Source organism: Pangasianodon hypophthalmus, chromosome 6 (genome assembly GCF_027358585.1).
Source record: "Pangasianodon hypophthalmus isolate fPanHyp1 chromosome 6, fPanHyp1.pri, whole genome shotgun sequence".
Taxonomy (NCBI): domain Eukaryota; kingdom Metazoa; phylum Chordata; class Actinopteri; order Siluriformes; family Pangasiidae; genus Pangasianodon; species Pangasianodon hypophthalmus.
The window spans coordinates 21050856-21057082 of record NC_069715.1 but is presented as its reverse complement, the minus strand read 5'-3'; the positions used below and the strand labels follow the sequence as shown (position 1 = coordinate 21057082).

The 6227-nt window shown below is 37.1% G+C and overlaps 1 long non-coding RNA gene across 1 annotated transcript; it reads right to left on the bottom strand.

Moving 5' to 3' along the window:
• Positions 1–2550: 2550 nt before the first annotated feature.
• LOC128318551 (uncharacterized) lies at positions 2551–6202 on the bottom strand. The gene is made up of 2 exons (XR_008301946.1): positions 5923–6202; positions 2551–2820 (listed from the first exon to the last, which is right to left on the bottom strand). It is a non-coding gene; the product is annotated as an uncharacterized LOC128318551 (long non-coding RNA).
• Between the last annotated feature and the right edge of the window lie 25 nt (positions 6203–6227).

Here is a 6227-nt window from a genome sequence, read left to right as displayed (position 1 = left end):
ACAAATAAATAAATACAAATCCTTAGCAAAACAAAGGCAGCAAAAAATCATAATATTATTTCAATTCTAGTAAAAATTTCAAATGGAGCCAAAACATAATGGTTGGGGAAAAAATAAAATAAATAAATAAATAAATAAATATAAAAACCACCAGAATGCAATGAAAATATTGCATGTTTTCAGCATAGCTTACTAATATTTTACACATAAAATAAACTAATATTTCAGCTTTGCTTAAAAGTGTTTGTGTGCTATCCAAAGCGATTCAGACCAGCTTCATTCCTGACCTATAAGGAAGACTTCTTTCATTCATTTCAGCACATCAAATCATGATGTAACCGCCTCCCAATAAACATATTTTCCATACGTATCTAAATTGAAAGCTGTAAGCAGATATTTTGTGATATACTGAAATACTGCACTGGATATCAGAAATGTATGTATTATATATGTATCATAATGTATCATTAAATCAGAACTGTATTTATCACAGCTCTAACAGCAATAAGGTTCACTTATAAATTTCTATAACACATTAAGTGTATTACACAAACTAAAGAGTGACACTGAAATTGCAAAGACTAAAGAATAATGTAATTACTACAGATGCAATTATATACAGATGTGTGAAAAACTGAACACCTACGGGAAATTTTATACCAGCATGTTAGACAGCGCTCTCTACCTCAATCAACAAAACACCAATTGAGGGAATATCTTTTGGAAGAATTGTGTACAAGATCGAGAATATTATATAAATCAATGGCAAGGCACAGTCTGTGTCATCTGTCTGTATGTATACATCTCTATAAAAATCAAAAGTTATGTACATATAGATAGATATAAATAGACAGATATATACAGTGGATATAAAAAAGTCTACACACCCCTGTTAAAATTGCAGGTTTTTGTGATGTAAAAAAATGAAACCAAGATAAATCATGTCAGATTTCTTTTTCCCCACCTTAAAATTCAAGTAAAAGAACAAACAGAAATGTTTTAGGGAAAAAAATTACGTGGTTTAAAAATTATTAATGCATAAATGCGCACGCCCTTTTATAATGGGGCAAGTGACTGTGCTCAGATTTAACCATTTTTTTAACCAACAAATTTTAACCAACATTTTTAACCAACATTTTTAACCAACAATTAACAATCACATTTCAACTCGTGTTCAAAAGTAATTATCATACACCTGTCATCAATTACATGATTCTGATTAACGCTAAATAAAGATCAGCTGTTTCTGTAGCTTTTTCTTGACATCTTGGTTTCATCTGAAGCAATAAGAGCGTATAAAGCATGTACTTGATTTCATTGTTGAAAGGTTTCAAATCAGGAGAGGGGTACAAAAGAATTTCCAAAACATTAGATGTAACACCATGAAGACCATCAACAAGTGGAGAAGATGAGGAACCACAGTGACATCACCAAGAACAGGACGTCGCTTCAAAATTGATGTAACGAAAAAAGGAATACCTATCAGGGAGGCTGCCAAGAGACCTACAGCAACAGGAATATATGGCTAGTGCTGGTCTGTATGTGACAACAGTCTCTTGTATTCATCACGAGTCTGGGCTATGGGGTGGGGTGGCTAGACAGAAGCCCTTTCTGATGAAAAAGCCCACCGAAAACCATCCTACATTTTGCCAAACCATGTGGGAAAAATGTATTATGGTCTGAAGAGACATAGGTAGAACTTTTTTGGGCATAATTCTAAAAGATATGTTCAAGACAGCTTATCACCCAAAGAACACCGTACCCATGGTGAAGCATTGCGGTTGCAACATCATACTATGGAGCTGCTTCTCTTCAGCTGGGACTGGGGCATTAGTCAAGAAAAAGCAAATCATGAATAGCTCCAAATACCAATAAATATTGTCACAAAACCTGCAAGCCTCTGTTAGACAGCTGAAAGAAAATTTGACCTTCCAGCATGATAATGACCCAAAGCACAAATCCAAGTCAACAAAAGAATGGCGTGAGAAGAAGATGATTGATGTTTTGGAATGGCCCAGTCATACCCCAGATCTAAATCCTATCAAAAGCCTGTGGAATGACTAGAAGAGGGCTGTGCACAGGAGATCCCCTGACAATTTGATAGATCTGGAGCATTTTTGCAAGAAGGGGTGGAATAAAATTGCCAAAGCAAGATGTGCTAAGTTAGTAGACTCTTACACAAAAATCCTGAGGTGTCTTACACACTCAGGGGTGTGCACACTTATGCAACCAGGTTGTTGTAAGTTTTTTCTTTTTCCTTTTTTCTTTGGCTGCTATAAGGTGGAAAAAGATCTGATATGATTTATCTTAGTTTCATTATTTACATCACAAAAACCTGCAATTTTGGCTGGAGTGTGCAATATTATGGCAAATGAGAGCTCATCATCTTAATATTCTTAAACATTCATATACCCAACTTTAATATAAATACAATCCAGGAAGAAAAAAAAACATAAGTGGTGGAAAAATTATTTTATTACTTGAGGTACATTTGTAAAGAATTTAGGATTACAACTTTCTCAGTTTGTAATAAATTAACCTATCATCAACTATTTTTATAACTACTTTTTATTTGTTTCAGTAGACAATTTAACAAATTACAAACAAGTCTGGCACATTTAAATAATAGCATAAGAAGCATCAATGTTTCAGCACTGCTACGAAGCTCAGAGTGACAAAATCAAATGCAATGACTAACGTGTACATCACACGTGTTTTCACAAACCAATCAAATCCCAATGGATAAAACCAATGCTCCAGAGGGTCTCCCCTTAGCCAGAAAAGCACTCTCTGCAGACATCCAACAGCAGCTGGTCTGAACTAAATACAAAAAAAGAGAGAGAGAGATTGAGATAGAGAGACAGAGAAAGAAACATTACTCATATTATGACTCTTTGCATTAACATTACATTTTACAATACTTGAAAAACAATACACAAATTCTATTTTGGTTCTGAGCAGAAGTTTTATTTAAGTGAAATTATACTCAGAATTATCTCCAGAGTGAAATCAAGGGTGGGTTACAACACACCATCAAAATATGCTGAGATATAATCTTATTGAATGTAATTTGCACTGAGCTAAACAAAACTACACATCCAGTCTCAACTCCTGTGGGTCGTCTGCGGGCTTACACACACAGCTCAAAGCTCAAAGAGACATTTCTGGAGTCTCAAGCTGTACTCAAGAGTAATTCCACTCACTTTACGATCAAGGGCAGAAATTCTGGTGAAGTACATCTAGACAGTGAAAAGTCACCGATTACTTATACTTTGTTCAGCTTATAGCAGAGCATTAACTAAATAACTAAAGTGATCACAGATGTAGGTATCCTGAGATTTCAAATTCCAACACCACCAAACCTCTTTCAACTTAATTAGCCAACCCCAAGTGTAGTGGCGGAATTTAGCAAACACACAATTGTACTGGATGGCAATTCGACAAACATGTCATCATAGTATCTTTGCTGACAAATAAGCAGCAAGCAACAGCCCCCCCAGCTAAACCTTTATGATGTGGTGTGTTATTTCTTTTGTTTTATGCAATATTTAAATTCAATAAAGCTCTTTAAAAACTTAAACATGGTCATGATGCATACACATGCACACACACATACACACAGTGTGTGTGTGTGTGTGTGTGAGTAGAGGAGTTGTAGGAGCATGTAGGTGAGACTGGCCTGCTGCTGTTTGCTGTTTGCCACTGACACACAACAGGCCAGTAATTAATTCTCTCTCTCTCTCTCTCTCTCTCTCTCTCACACACACACGCGCGCGCGCGCGCACACTCTCTCTCTCTCTCTCTCTCTCTCTCTCTCTCTCTCTCTCACATGCGCTCTATGTCAGCTATCACACCTTATAGTCAGAGAATGGACCTGAGAAACTATGGCAGAAGCCACAGGAGAAGCTAAGTGTCGTCTGCAGTAACATTATTTTGCCAGTTATCACCAAATAACCCAGCAATGTTATACAGTAGCTACCTGGCTGATTTGGTTATAAACTAGTGTGTCAGTATAGTTGCTTGCCAACAGTGAGCCTTTCACTAAGGAGTTAGCTATCACACCTTATACTATGTCAGCTCTATGTCAGCTATCACACATTATACTATGTCATCTCTATGTCAGCTATCACACCTTATACTATGTCATCTCTATGTCAGCTATCACACATTATACTATGTCAGCTCTATGTCAGCTATCACACCTAATGTTATGTCAGCTCTATGTCAGCTATCACACCTTATACTATGTCATCTCTATGTCAGCTATCACACCTTATACTATGTCAGCTCTATGTCAGCTATCACACCGACAAGGTAAAACATATGTTATCCATATGCTTATACACGCGTACATTATCCAGGCGCAAAATAAAAAATATCAATTTCTCAGCTCCATCACTGCCACGCCACCACACCACCACTGAGCTCACCTCTGACACATAGCTGTGATGGCTGATGTCTAATGTCCCCGTGACATTGCCTGTATACTCCATCAACACAATCAAAACTGAAAGATTTTTTTCTTCAAGTGCTGGCAAACGTAGACACGTCAGTTAGCTAAGTAATCTGGTTCTATGTCAGCTATCACACCTAATGCTATGTCAGCTATCACACCTTATACTGTCATCTCTATGTCAGCTATCACACATTATACTATGTCAGCTCTCACACATTATACTATGTCAGATCTATGTCAGCTATCACACATTATACTATGTCAGATCTATGTCAGCTATCACACATTATACTATGTCAGCTCTATGTCAGCTATCACACCTTATACAATGTCAGCTCTATGTCAGCTATCACACCTAATGCTATGTCAACTATCACACATAATGTTATGTCAGCTCTGTCAGCTATCACACCTTATACTGCCATCTCTATGTCAGCTGTCACACATTATACTATGTCAGCTATCACACCTAATGTTATGTCAGCTCTATATCAGCTATCACACCTTACACTATGTCAGCTCTGTCAGCTATCACACCTTATACTGTCATCTCTATGTCAGCTATCGCACATTATACTATGTCAGCTCTATGTCAGCTATCACACCTAATGCTATGTCAACTATCACACCTAATGTTATGTCAGCTCTATTTCAGCTATCACACCTTATACTGTCATCTCTGTCAGCTATCACACCTTATACAAGCATGCATGCACACATGCTCTCTCTCTGAGAGAATTACTGAATTTTTCAATCCAAATAAGCAACACATTACTAGTTTTGCATTTATTTACCTACCTTTTAAAACAAATGTAAAATGTTACTTTATTAATCAGAAGGTAGAGTATGAGGTATTTAGGAATTTAGGAGTAGAAAGAATCGATTCTTATTGGTGACCTGAGCCGATTCCTTTGGCTCACTGAAAAGAGCCGGAAATCCCATCACTTCAAGGCTGCTCTACAAAACACATCCTCCAACTGAACGCGAAACACCTCCCCGTTTCAGGTAGTGGAACTGCCCAGACCCAGTCACATCCAGGCAGCTGGCACGTACCACATTCACCGGCGGGGTCGCCAGTTCAAGGGGTTATCCGAGAAAAACCGAGAGATTAATATCTATATGTTAAAAAACAATTAATAAATCTATGTTTCACACTTGAGAGCTACTGGTAAAATAATAATAACTTTTTAGTCGACCCCATGAAAAACCTAAACCTGTAAGAAAATAACCAGCAGTAACTAGGTCGCTGAATAAGCTTACAAAATAAGTCTTTCAATAAAAACACATTAATTACGTTATTAGAATTTATAAAAGAGATTTACACTTTATACATCGCCATCAGTCTGCACAAACTTTTCATTGTTGTTCCAAAAGTTGTGTGCCAAAGCTTAAAATGGATACTGAACAAACTTTGAATCACGCTTTAGCATATTTCCAGGTTGCTCGGTGTGGAGAAATGAACTTACCGCCATGTTGCTGCAATGTCTGGAAAGAGAGCATGGTTGCCAGATTGATGCGATTCAACTACACATCTAAACTGAGGCGGGGGTTTCAGTTGTGATATTTGACTGCAGTATTTTCACAATCAGTTTGTATCAGATGCTTTAATAGTAACAGTCAAGTGGTTTATATGGCTAAATATATAAACACAAGTAAAGCAAAATGACATTAATAAAGTCTTTTTGTATTGTTAAGTTAGTGCAGCAGGTTGGTGCCTAAGAGTTACAGGGGCTGTGGTTCAAACTGAAGCCTGAGTGTTTCTGTGTCTGAG